General features: G+C 41.8%; 1 protein-coding gene across 8 annotated transcripts in view; it reads left to right on the top strand.

Moving 5' to 3' along the window:
• Positions 1-14,980, top strand: part of Nca (neurocalcin homolog) — a 472,011-nt gene that overhangs the window by 182,437 nt on the left and 274,594 nt on the right. For 6 of the 8 annotated variants that reach the window (XM_069325892.1, XM_069325887.1, XM_069325888.1 and 3 more), the window contains one exon: positions 3,453-3,526. The gene's annotated coding sequence lies outside the window, so the exon portion shown is untranslated. The remainder of the gene's footprint in view (positions 1-3,452; positions 3,527-14,980) is intronic. The other 2 variants (XM_069325890.1, XM_069325891.1) reach the window with 1 other exon arrangement.

The following is a 14,980-nucleotide window of genomic DNA, read 5'->3' as shown; positions in this document are numbered from 1 at the left end:
AATAAGTATGTCTTGAGTATGCTTGCTATAACATATTTATACTTGTGTGAGTGTGTGTACTTGATATTTATGCCTTGGAGGATCGAGCTGATAGCTATTGGACCCCGCCTTTCTAGCCGTCGGTTATCTAATGTACCGATTCCCGGCCGCGCACGCACGCACGCGCACACGCACGCACGCACGCGCACACACACACACACACACACACACACACACACACACACACACACACACACACACACACACACACACACACACACACACACACACACACACACACTCTCACACACACACACACACACACACACACACACACACACACTCTCACACACACACTCACACACACACACTCACACACACTCTCACACACACACTCTCACACACACACTCACACACACACTCACACACACACACACACACACACACACACACACACACACACACACACACACACACACACACACACACACACACACACACACACTTTCTCACTCACTGGGGCTGGGTGGCCGAGTTGACAGCGCTCTAGAATTGTGGACCTAGGGACCGGGGTTCGATCCCCGCACCCAGCGGAGACAGATGGGCAAAGTTTCCTTAACCCTGCTGCTCCTGTTACCTAGCAGTAAATAGGTACCTGGGAGTTGTACCTATTTGGGGGAGTGTGGGTGTGTGTGGAGGAAAAAAACTATTTAGTTAGTGCTTAGTAACAGTTGATTGATTGACAGTTGAGAGAGACGGGCCAAAAGAGCAGAGCTCAACCCCCGCAAGCACAACTAGGTGAATACAAATAGGTGAATACAGATAGGTGAATACACACAGGCTGTCATTTGGTGTGTTTGTGAAGTTGGTGGTAATTAACCCTTGTATTGTGTGTGTGTATCATTGCTTCATCAAGATTCTAGATGTTTGTCTTGCTCGGGGGCCATTTTCCTGCCTGTTTTGTACCTTCTGTTTTTGGTACTTTTTTTGTTGTTTATAAGAAAATATGAATAGAGGAAGCTACAGAAGCTCCTGTTTGCCCATACAGGGCGGCTCCTGCTTATATTCACCTAAGCTCCAATGTATGTCTAACCTACGCTTGAAACAATGATGATCCCAGGTGTTTACCTTACCGTGTAGTTACCTTGTGATGGTTCCGAGAATCAACGTCCCCCGGCCCGGTCTCTGACCAGGCCTCCTGGTTGGTGGTCTGGTCAACTACACTGTTGAATGCGGCTGCTCACAGCCTGGTTGATCAGGTATCCTTTGGAGGCGTTTGTCGATCGAGTTCTCTTTGTTAGAGGTCGGCCAGTTATGTCCCTTATAGTGTAGAGGGAGAGTGTTGGAAAGTCTTTGTCCCTTGATGTTAACAGTTCTCTCTCAGCGTACCTGTTGCACCTCTGCTCTTCAACGGGGGTATTCTGCACATCCTGCCATGCCTCCTGGTTTCATGTGATGTTATTTTCGTGTGCAGATTTGGAACCAGCCCCTCTACTATTTTCCAAGCGTTGATTATTATGTATCTCTCTCGCCTGCACTTTAGAGAATACAGATTTAAACATTTTAATTGGTCCCGATAATTTAGATTTTTTTTGAGTAGATTCTAACAGTAAAGGATCAATGCAGGTTTTCCCGGTCTGCAACTTCTCCAGCTTTGAATGGGGCTGTTGGTGTGCAACAATGTTACTCCCTAGAGAGCACTAGTGTCTTCAAAATTATCATTATTAACATGGCATTACTTGTTTGGAAGATCCTTGTTATCCAATCTGTCATTTTTCTTAGTTGTGAGAGCTACTTTATTTTCTTCTTTAAAATTTAGGTCTTCCATTATTTCTCGCAGGTCTTTTACACTACTCTTTCGTTCTATAATATGACTTGACTGTGTTCTATGTGGTGTCTGCGTTTATATTTTCGTTTTTCCCATTGACCAAGACCTGGGTCTTACCTTCATTACGCACTGGGTCATTTTCTGTGGACCATTGAAAGACCTGATTTACATTACCTGGTTACCTGGTTTGTTTTATTAGGTTTGGTTTGGTGTGCCGTCTATTGTCTACTCTCATGAAGGTCGTAGTGTCGTCTGCAAAAGGTGATACAGTACTATAGTTTGTGTCCTTGTCTATGATATAAGCAGTAGTACTGGAGCAACCTTACCTTGAGGTGCTTCCGGGGCTTAGCGTCCCCGCGGCCCGGTCGTCGACCAGGCCTCCTGGTTGCTGGACTGATCAACCAGGCTGTTGGACGCGGCTGCTCGCAGCCTGACGTATGACACAGTACCTTGAGAGACCGAGCTTTTCTCGGTGGATTATCCGGATGTTACCTTGTTGACTATTACACTCTGGGTTTTGTTTGGTAGGATATTGAAGATCCACCTTCCTATTTTTCCAGTAATTTCTTTTGAGTTTATTTTGTGTGCAATAACACCATGGTCACATTTATCGAAAGCTTTTGCGAAGTCTGCGTTTTGCTTGTCCTCCTTGGCAGCTAAGGTTAGGTCATAGTGGTCTAGGAATTGTGAGAGGCAGGAGCGCCCTGAACCACTGTTGTCTGGGGTTTGGAGATGCTGTGGTTCCATGTGTTTTGTGACCTTACTCCTTAACACTTTCAATTACTTTTATGATGTGTGATCTTAGTGCTCTCAGTCTAAATTTTTTTGTCATTGCTTTATTTCCTCCTTTATGGAGTGGTGCTATCTCTCTGCTGTTTTAAGTATGTCGGAGACAACGCCAGTGTGTAGCCTCCGTCTCCAGGAAATGTTACAGGCGTGTGATTGTTCTTTATTTCTTGCAGTTCTTGATGAATATGGAATTCCAGGAATCGGGACCTTTGCATGGGAGAAAAAGTATTTTGCAATTCCTCTCTTATTTCACTGATGGCTTTGTCTCTTTTTCTTAAAGAGGGATGTTTTGTTTCGTTTGTTACCGTTTTTCTTGAGTGTTTTGTCTTGTATTCGTTTCCATGTTTAATATTTGAGTCCCCGTAAAGCAGCATGACATTGTCAGCAAGTTAAGGCAGAGCAACACCAATGTCATTTAATGTTTTAATACATATTTTTACTTATTTTTTGTTTACTTTTTTTTTGCAATCATAAAAACAATAATAGTTATAATCGCAATAGTGATTATTTAGTGGCAAGTAAATACACGAGGAATAAAGTGACATGCCACGGTGACATTTACAGGAGTTAAGGTGACTTGACATGCGTGACAAGTTGACATGCGTGACAGGTTGACATGCGTGACAAACATACGACGACAGCTGCCTGAAACTCAGCATTAGATCATAACAAAGCAGCAGTAGCAGTCTAATCTAACCTAGCCTAACCTAACCTAACCTAGCCTAACCTAACCTAACCTAACCTATCTACCTGTTCATTTGTGACCTTGTTTCTCGTCCCCATTGATAACAAATGTGTTATTAATTAAGTTTGTATGTAATGTGCTTATTTGTTTTTTTTTTTTTGTTTATTCCAGGGTGGAGCTGCAGTCTAATGCCGGGGGTGTAAACAGGACGTTCGCGGGGAGCCTCCAGGCACGTGCTCCCTCAGGTACTGTCAGGTAGAACTAGGGTGACAGGTGACAGAACTAGGGTGACAGGTAAATCATCTAAAGAAGGTAGAACCTAGGGTGACACAGGTAGAACTAGGGGTGACACAGGTAGATCTAGGGGTGACAAGTAGATCTAGAGGTGACACAGGCAGAACTAGGGGTGACACAGGTACAACTAGGGGTGACACAGGTAGAATGTAGGTAAGTAACAAGTTTCCGTAAAATGGTGATATCTTCAGGTACTCTCACGATAGCATTGCATCATTAGGAGATAGATGTGTCTGGAGACACTAGATATCATTTTCCGTTCCCGTGATTTGAAGTAGTGGAATATAGCAGGAATGATGTAAAGGTAAATTTAAATAAAAACTAATGAAATAGTGGATGATTAAACAAACACACACACACACACACACACACACACACACACACACACACACACACACACACACACACACACACACTCTCTCTCTCTCTTAGGGTATATGTTTAATTAGGCAATATGCACAATTTAATATGCACAATCGTTATTAACGGTGTATGCCATGGAAGACTCATGAAATGTATTCTATAGCCTATAGGAGGCTATAAGAGGCCTATAGGTCTATACATTATGTATAGGCGTGTGTACACACACAGGGGTGGTTACCCATGTGGTGTGTGTGTATACATTCAATTAGTTGGCAGCGTTTGTAAACTAGTTTAGGGAGAGCGTTGGAAGGAAGACGGAAGCGCTTGAGCATCTCAAGAAGGCTGTTCTCCTCAGTTCGCCGTCTCGCCTCGTCACGGTGAGTATACATGGTTACTTTGTTTTGGAAATTTTGCGTATTTGTTAGTTGTAAACTGTATGTCCGGTCTACCTTGAGGCCTGGTGCCAGGCTTGTTCACACACCTGCTGTCATGTGTGTGTGTGTGTGTGTGTGTGTGTGTGTGTGTGTGTGTGTGTGTGTGTGTGTGTGTGTGTGTGTGTGTGTGTACCTGTGCACATCATGTGTCGCAGTAACGGGGCTGGAGATATGATGAACAAACCATACGTCAGAAACGACGTTTCGGTCCGTCCTTGACTATTATCAAGTCGTGTGATAATGGTCCTCACGGTCCAAGGACGGACCGGTCCAAGGATAATGTTCCAGGACGAACCGAAACGTCGTCATTTCTCCACTTTCTGGCGTGTGGTTTGGTCACCATGTGCGTACCTATGAATGTGTGTGTTTATGTACTTCTGTATGTGAATTTCTATCAATTATTTTTATTATTGTAGCTCCAAGTAGTAAAAATGCCAAGCATGTGATCACAGGGAAGTATTTAACCAACATTTTGTTAGCTTCAAAGTAAAATTATTATTATTATTTATTATTATTATTGTGAGGCACTTATACTTTTCCGTTGAGTGACTTAAGCAACAAAATTAATGGCATATGCTCCACATATTTGCATAGTTACGTTTTGTATAGTTTATTTTCAAGTGAGAAAGTTCATAATATTTGTTTTATTTCTGTAATTTAAATATGTAAACGCTACTAGCCGAGCTGAGTACTCGCCTAGTTGTGCTTGCAGGGTCGAGAAGATGCTCTTGAACCTCAGTTTCCTTCATGATTAGTTCAGTGCAGTGACCCATTTTCAGTTTTTTTATGCCATTTGTATATTTAAAACTAATACGAATTGGCTTCGACAACTTCCTCATCTAATATGTTTCATTTATTTACGACTATGACAAAAACAAAATATTTCTAACATTTCTGTGACTCTTCTATGTTCCCAGTTTTCAGTTGACACCCTTGTTTTCTACTGTTCCTTAATTTGTAAACGGTTTATATATATATATATATATATATATATATATATATATATATATATATATATATATATATATACTATATTTATATATATATATATATAATATATATATATATATATATATATATATATATATATATATATATATATATATATACTATATTTATATATATATAATATATATATATATATATATATATATATATATATATATATATACTATATTTATATATATATATATATAATATATATATATATATATACTATATTTATATATATATATAATATATATATATATATATATATATATATATATATATATATATATATATATATAATATGGTGGTGTGAGTGTGGACACAAGCGTAGGTGTGTCGACAGCTTTCAGGTCGCACCTATTGAGGTTAATTAACCTCCTAGTTACCTGGTCCCTTGGCCGCGCTACGCCGCTTCCTGCCCGACTACTTTATTCTTTATATATCTCTGCTTTTGATCTATGTTTTCTCTGTCTTCTCTCCTTTCTCGCTTCTATCTTCTCCACCTTCCATTCCCTCCCCCCCTTTCCCGCCGTTCTTAACCTTTCCTTCCTTCCCTCTCCCCCTCTTTACCTCATATCTCCTTCCCCTTTCTCCCTTCCCCCTTACCTTCCATCTTTCATTTCGGGATCTCGCCCTCATCATTTCACGAAGAGACTGCAAGCAATTTTTTTCTGGTCAGGTCAGATGGAACTGATAAGACACGCTTATCGCCCCCCGCTCTGCGTGGCTGTAATATTGTTCTTGTTACACACACACACACACACACACACATATATATATATATATATATATATATATATATATATATATATATATATATATATATATATACACACACACATATATATGGGATCGAATCCTACGGTTAAGGGAGCCTGTACGCCAGCAGAGTGCTCCTGGCAGTATGGATTCGAGTCACTTCTGGGGTGTGAGTTTTCAGTTGCATATAGTCCTGGGGACCATTCAGGCTTGTTCGCATATATATATATATATATATATATATATATATATATATATATATATATATATATATATATATATATATATATATAAAGTTTGTGAGGGTACCACCTCTGGTGCCAATGTGGGGACCCATAGCCTCGGAGAAGAAAATAAAAAGTATTCAGAGGAGACCTTGTGGTTTCTCACTGAACACTGATATTATCTTCTCCTACCACCCCCATTCTTTTGTATGTACACATATATATTTGCTTTATTTGAACTTTGTTACAATCTATATATATATATATATATATATATATATATATGTATATATATATATATATATATATATATATATATATATATATATATATATGTCGTACCTAGTAGCCAGAACGCAATTCTCAGCCTACTATGCAAGGCCCGATTTGCCTAATAAGCCAAGTTTTCCTGAATTAATATATTTTCTCTAATTTTTTTCTCATAAAATGATAAAGCTACCCATTTCATTATGTATGAGGTCAATTTTTTTTTATTGGAGTTAAAGTAGATATATGACCGAATCTAACCAACCCTACCTAACCTAACCTAACCTATCTTTATAGTTTAGGTTAGGTTAGGTAGCAGAAAAAGTTAGGTTAGGTTAGGTAGGTTAGGTAATCGAAAAAACATTAATTCATGAAAACTTGGCTTATTAGGCAAATCGGGCCTTGCATAGTAGGCTGAGAAGTGCGTTCTGGCTACTAGGTACGACATATATATATATATATATATATATATATATATATATATATATATATATATATATATATATATATTAGAACACTGTTGACCCCTTTAGGATTCGAACCCGGTAAACCAGGGCCTCACATCCACCAGCACCTGCCGCCACCTGCCGATCCTCACGACCTTCCAAGAGCCTTCACTGCTAGAAGCCACTCAATAAACCATATAAATGATCCGGACCCCAAAAAATTGTTAAATCCGTTTTTCCTGGAAGTGCGCTTAGCGCTCCTCACGAGCAAGAGCGGATCTTGTTCAGGACAAAGCTATACTCGGTAAATGTTTAACAACAACAATGACTCTACAAGAGACTCGCTATGTAATATGTCAAGTGGTTAGTGGTTTATGGGTTTGATATATGTTGTTAAGCCACTGTTAATTAACTGTTGGTGAAGGCTGTGGTGAGTGGTGGATCACGGGTTCATCTGGTCTTTATTAAAGGCTCTCTTCGTGCTCTCAGCTTCGCATCAGCTTCGAGCCTGGCCTCAGGCCGGACTCGGGGAGTAGAACAACTCCCGAAATGCTCTCCAGGTATGTTCTGCAGGTATGCTCTCCGGGTATGCTCCGCAGCGTGTGTTTCCTGGGCGACCATCTGCCCGGCCTGGACTGCTCAGACTGTGTGTCTTATTATGGTGAATGGCTTCGTCAAAAGTCTTGCCTGTAATCTGGGTGGGGATAAATATCAGTGCTTATGAACTCTGGCACTACCAGTCAGTCTTCCGTGTACTCACCTAGTTGTGTTTGCGGGGGTTGAGCTCTGGCTCTTTGGTCCCGCCTCTCAACCGTCAATCAACAGGTGTACAGATTCCTGAGCCTATTGGGCTCTATCATATCTACACTTGAAACTGTGTATGGAGTCAGCCTCCACCACATCATTAAGGTGTGTGTGGGTGTGTGGGTATATGTGTGGGTGTGGGTGTGTGGGTATGTGTGTGTGTGTGTGTATGTACTCACCTATGTGTAAGCACGGTAATGATATTGGTACACCAGACTTCATAAGGTCAGCTGTATTTCTACCTTGTGGGTATCCAAAATACAAAATGTTCCGGGGATCAACGGTCCCCGCGGCCCGGTTTCCGACCAGGCCTCCCGGTTGGTGGTCTGGTCAAACAGACTGTTGGGCGCGGCTGCTCGCAGCCTGACGTATGAATCACAGCCTCGTTCATCAGTATATGATCTGGTTTACTGTAGTAATACTCTAGTCTGCAGCTTTGTTTTCTTTATTCTTGTATCTTAGACATAATGGTGAGTTATGGTGTTAATCCTCTAGCGTTATGGCCTGTGGGGTGGAGTCGGCCAGGGGATGGCGTCGGCCAGGGGGTGGCGTCGGCCTAGGGGTGGCGTCGACCCGCGGGCGGTAACTGCACATTTTCCAAGCTTCCATTACTTGCCTAGAAGATGCCCGCTCACTTGCTAAGCCTCATAGACAAGCCTTATGGGCAAGCCATATGGCCAACAGGCAAAATCCATAGGATTTACAAAACTAATTCATATTGTAGCCGGGTTTCGCTGTGTGTGACGAGGGCTTAAGTGTTGAGAGAAGACCCCTCTACCACTCTACCTCCCCTCTCTACCTTCCCTCTCTACCTTCCCTCTCTACCTTCCCTCTCTACCTTCCCTCTCTACCTTCCCTCTCTACCTTCCCTCTCTACCTTCCCTCTCTACCTTCCCTCTCTACCTTCCCTCTCTACCTTCCCTCTCTACCTTCCCTCTCTACCTTCCCTCTCTACCTTCCCTCTCTACCTTCCCTCTCTACCTTCCCTCTCTACTTTCCCTCTCTACCTTCCCTCTCTACCTTCCCTCTCTACCTTCCCTCTCTACCTTCCCTCTCTACCTTCCCTCTCTACCTTCCCTCTCTACCTTCCCTCTCTACCTTCCCTCTCTACCTTCCCTCTCTACTTTCCCCTCTCCCTTCCGTCTCTACTTTCCCACCTCAACCTTCCCGTGTTCCTCTCCTCCGTTCTCTCCCTCCCACTCTCCTCTACCTTCCTGGCCTGCCATTGTAAAGTAATCTTCCAGTGATCAGACGACGCCATCAATCACTTGCTCTCACCATAAATTTCCTTGCACCTACATGATTAGAGGCGGCGACTGGGCACGTCTTGTGACAAGTATTGACCTATCTTGAGGTTACCTTGAGGTGGTTTCGGGGCTTAGCAACCCCACGGCCCGGTCGTCGACCAGGCCTCCTCGTTGTTGAACTGGTCAACCAGGCTGTTGGACGCGACTGCTCGCAGCCTGACGTATGAGTCACAGCCTGGTTGATCCAGGTATATATATATATATAGGGAATCAGAAAAATCATCCATTATATGTTAGTGCTTTCAGGTCATTGTTCTCTCTCCCGTCAGACGTAAATGATTGTTGATTCGTATCTAATCAACTTTGGAGCAATATAGTGTTACAGGCACAGTTCGAATTCATGAAGATTTATTGCATTTTTTTATTAATTAACATATTTAGGTACATCTACATTTGTGCAGCTTCCCTAGACTATTTGAAGGGGAGTAATGAGGGTTCCAATAATCTACGGAATATGCCACTCACATTTTAGTATAAGATTCCGTTATCAAATTGTCGCCACTTTCTAAGTTATTGTATTTTGTCTTACAAATAACGAATTTGTGTATTAAATCCATTTCTAAAATGTGTTGTGCCAAGAGGTAATTAATATTATAATATTTACTGGTCTTTGTTTTTATAAGGCTTACTTGACTCGTTCTAAAGAACCTACAGTACTGGCCAGTAGTTGGGTGGTGACAGCCTCGCTCTTGGCTAGAAGGAACTTAGCATCTTAGACTTAGCATAAGTCTAAGATGCTTCCAGCCCATCGACTTGAATACTGTTACGCCAATATTAAGTGGATCACAGTAGGCTTCATTTCTCAATATTGTTCTAAAGAACATGGTAGGTGAACATTGCAATGTTTTTATTTGACGTACTGTTAGAGCCACTTGCTATCTTTTATTTCCGTGTCGTTGTTAATGACGTGTAGCTTATGTATATATGAACAGAAAACGAGATAATTAGGACGTAAACACAAACAACATTCTGGTTTTGGCGAGTTTCCCCCCAAAAATCCATTTTCTTAAATTCGGGCGGGAAGACCCGTTTTCCTATAGTAGGATTACTGGAAGGGGCGACTGATTTATTTTCTTTTTCATGACTAATATTATGATGTTTGTAGATAGCGAACTCTATTGTTTAAGAATATATTGGTGACGCTAAATAATGTATTAATATCAATGCTGTATTTTTTTTACTTCAATAAGAGGACAAGGTGTTGGCATTTTATTACAGCGCTCATGTTAATTAGATCAAATGAACTGACGATAGATTTTTGAAAGACATATTTTGTCCTATTCGTCATGTACGACAGTGAGATCATGACTTGGTAGATGGTATATGTTTGACTCTGTCACACACTTTCTCCCTCTTTCTCTCTAGTCTCTCTACTCTCGCTCCTCACGCTCCTCTCTTCTCTATCTTCTGCCCCTACTCACCTGCCTCTTTCCTCTCTTCTCTTGTTCTCTCTTCTCTATCTTCTGCCCCTACTCTCCTGCGTCTTTCCTCTTTTGTTCTCTCTCAGCTGTCGCCTTTGTCTTCTGTCTGCCTTATCTTCTCATCGCGCGCTCTCTCTCTCTCTCTCTCTCTCTCTCTCTCTCTCTCTCTCTCTCTCTCTCTCTCTCTCTCTCTCTCTCTCTCTCTCTCTCTCTCTCTCTCTCTCTCTCTCTCTCTCTCTCTCTCTCTCCCCCTCCCTCCCTCTCCCCCCCCTCTCTCTCCCTCTCTCCCCCCCCTCTCTCTCCCTACCCCCTCTTTCCCTCCCTCCCCCTACCCCCTCCCTCCCTCCCCCTACCCCCTCCCTCCCTCCCCCTACCCCCTTCCTCCCTCCCTCCCTCCCCCTACCCCCTCCATCCCTCCCTCCCCCTCCCCCCTCCATCCCCCTCCCTCCCTCCCCCTCCCCCCCCCTCCCCCTCCCTCCCTCCCCCTCCCCCCTCCCTTCGCTTTCCTCTCTGCCCCCCCCCCTCCCCTCCGCAATGGATGGGAAACATTCGGAATAGAACACGTGACTGCCAATGTATATAAAGTCAGCTAAAGCATGTGCTTTTGCAGAGGGTGAAAGAGAGAACCACTCTAGAAGGGGAACGGAGACAGCGATACGGCAGCCGTTAAAAGAATATATGCTTCAGCAGACACGAATTTCAAAACAAAGATAAATAAATCTGAACATGGAGAACGCAGAAATAGAGCAGACGCTAAAGCGATCATACGAGTCTGAGGAAATGAAACTGGAACAGAAAGCTATACAAGAGAAAGAGAAAGAAAAATCGAAAATATTTTTTCATATATCCAAAATTTCGATCAAAACCTCCACCAGTATTGTTTAGGACGTTTCGTACACTTAAAACTGAAAGTTCGTATACAGAGCGTGACAAAGAAATTAGTGAAATCGTACAAGACCAGTATGAGGCCGTATTTACCATTCCAGTAAATAACATGAATGTTATTTACATTCCAGTAAATAACATGAATGTTATTTACTGGAATAACAGTAAATTAAACTACCCTGGCTTTGCGCCCTGGCGAGGCCGCTTCAGACCGACAACCAGAGCGCAACTCCATAGTCTCCCGAGACTGATAGATACCTACTACTATTGATCCAAAAGTGAACGCGTCAAATTAGATGTACCACACCCATGACAGCTTCTTTATGAATGACATCCAAACTCCAGACAATATAACTGATGTAAACTCAAACTCAGAGGACTTTGAAAGAGTAATTGGCAACATGCCCATGCACTTAGCCCCAGGTCTTGACCCTTGGAATTCAATATTCATAAAGAAATATAAAGTGCAAATGTAAAGTGGAAATATAAAATTAATACACGAGCGCTCACTGTAGTACGGAGAATAAGCTTAGATACAAAAGACATTCCGGAAGCACTTCCATCAGCATATGTTTATCTCTCAGAATGTTCGGTAATATGTTTATTGTTTGTGATGTGTGTCTATGTATGTATTAACACGATGTACTGAACGGGGTGAGAATAGCTTGAGCTACCTCATCCCTTTGTGTGTATTTTACCTCAATAAACTTATTTCAATTTCCATCAGCAGTACACAAGGGAGGTAGTAAAGCTTTGGCAAAAAACTATGAACCAGTCGCACTAACATTACACATAATAAAAAAATTTAAATGAGTGATTAGGAATCAACTCTCCTGCTTTATGGAAAAAATACAACAGCAAATAGTAGAACTCACTAGAAAAGAAAACACACTAAACCTTATTTTCATAAATAATGATGAATTCATCGGGAACATAATAATTACAAATACATGTTACTCAGATCACAACCATATTGAAGTTCAGACAAGCATGGACAATAGACCTGCGTCATCCAAGTTCTGATTCAAGCCAATAGATCTTCTGTGGTTTCCATTATTCGTAATCAAAACTCGAATAATCTACCAGAAGCCCAAAATTCTGGTTATATATTTTTTTTCATCTTGCGTACTTCAGTTCACTTTGAGTACTTACCTATTAAGGCTAATGTATCAATGCTTGTCTATCAGTGACCACAAGGAAGTGTGATGTCATCGTCTTTATACTACCATCCCACCAGCCTCGTTGTACCTATCCCGTCAAACACACACCGAAACTACGACGTTGATTGATTGATTGATGAAGATTAAGCCACCCAAGAGGTGGCACGGGCATGAATAGCCCGTAAGTGGTGGCCCTTTTGAGCCATTACCAGTATCAAGAGCTGATACTGGAGATCTGTGGAGGTGCGACTGCACCCTGCGTGACGGGAGATGTCTCCCGGACCAAATGGTGACCAGATGGTCAACTACGACGTTGGTACAACGTTCGAACAAGTTTTAAAACCTTACCAGTTATAACAACCAATATAGCAAGTTGTAACAACGTTCTAATATGTCATAAACACGTTAAGCCAAGATGTAACAACTTTATTACAAGTTGTAACAAGCGGAAAATAGAGACAGTTACGGTTTGTGTTTCCAGGGATTGCGTTATAATTTAACTATTCAGACGTTAGAATTGGTTGTCGAATCTGGCCTTAAAGTTGCAAATGGAGGTGACTTTCACAACTTCCTCTTTCAGTGCAGTCTGCTTGCTGACCACCCGTATAGGGTGCGAGCATTTGCTTATATTTCTTGTCTTGTTTTTCCATCTTTCCCTTATGTCCTCTTCACCTACCTTCTCTCTACTTAAAGACCGTCTTCTTGGCTTGAAGTTATTATTAGTCAGTTTATTATATTGATTTATCTAAACGGTTGGTTGGGTGGACATTCAGTGGGCTGTATTCCGTTGTTTATTACCTTGATGTATTATTTTGTATTAATCAACACCGATTTTATTTGTAATTTAGTAGTTAAATGTACTAAGCTACCATACTTGGAACATTTAACTGCCAGGTGTTCATAACAGAATATAGATTCTGTTAGAAAAGACGTAGACCAGACCGCTTCCTTTCATGATATACAAGGTATTTAGCTCCACCGAGAGGTATACCTGTTGATTGGTGTCTATACACTGAGAGTTTACTTTAGGGCTGGACTATGTTGAGGACTGAAGTATACTTGCTGGTTGGTCAGTTTGCCGGTGTCTCGAGCTTAGTAACTTTTAAATGAGGTTGATGGATCTTAAGCCCAACGCCAAACAATCAATGACGCACTCGCGCTCTGTTTCTGTCTAAACTGACGGCAAAATGCTGACCAGACCACACACTAGAAGGTGAAGGGACGACGACGTTTCGACTTGAGAATGGTCCAGGACGGACCGAAACGTCATCGTCCCTTCACCTTCTAGTGTGTGGTCTGGTCAGCATACTTCAGCTACGTTATTGTGACTCATCGCCTGCTGACGGCAAAATACTCTGCCTGTATGGTATTATTACACAAATAATATTACTTTTAATTTCCTATCACTCTCCTTTCCCTACTCTGTTTTATATACGTATCTTTCATGCGTTTCCGTTGCACTCTCTTTTTTTTCAGTTACCCTTCACGTCCCTCGTCGCTCTTCCAGTCATTTTCTCTTGTGAATCACCTCTCTTCTCACCTCTTTTTCTGACCCGGAATATATCGAACTTGGTAGATGTATAACTTATAGTGCTTGTGGACCAATATATAATAATTTACCCGTAAGTTAGTGTTGTATAAATCTTGCCATTATTCACGAAATTCAGTTATATTTAATAATCATTACTGAAACGTTGTTTGGGCTCCATAAATTCCTCGTTTTCTGTTGGGCTGCGAGTTTGTAGTTGGGCGAGTCTGCAAGAGATGGCAGCACCGACCAGTCACCGGGGCCCATTTCCTCCCAGGACGCCAGATGACGCAAGAGCAGCGCCTGGGAAAGAAAATCCTGCTTCCTGGTGCTTTAAAGTGAAATCATTTCTGCAGATTTCTTGCATTAACCAAGTCTTTTTAAACTTTGGGCTGGAGTGCACGTGTCAGCTGACAGTCGTGTATAACCTTTTTTTTTTTATCTAGTTTTGAAGACTTTCTGTTCGAGTGTTTATTTATCGACAAAATGGGCCTTATATGACCTTACATTTTCCACTTAAAGCGTACCGGGTATATATAGATAATATTAGATGCAATCGACAAGTTCTCACATTTCATGACAAATTTCGTATCTAGTTAAGGGAGGTTGGGAACGGGAAATGACGAGGCGAAGAGTGAAGGGGAATTGAAGAGGCAGAGCGGAGAGGCGGAATAGAAGTAGGGAAGAGGGAACTGAAGTGGCAGAGGAAGAAGGGGGGAATTGATATGGCAGAGGGTAAGGAATGGATGAGGGAAGAACGGGAATAGAAGAGACAAATGAGGGATGGGAGATGGAAGAGGCAAATGCTATGATATTG

Source organism: Procambarus clarkii, chromosome 17 (genome assembly GCF_040958095.1).
Source record: "Procambarus clarkii isolate CNS0578487 chromosome 17, FALCON_Pclarkii_2.0, whole genome shotgun sequence".
In the NCBI taxonomy this organism is placed as follows: domain Eukaryota; kingdom Metazoa; phylum Arthropoda; class Malacostraca; order Decapoda; family Cambaridae; genus Procambarus; species Procambarus clarkii.
This window is presented reverse-complemented; position numbering and strand designations above follow the sequence as displayed.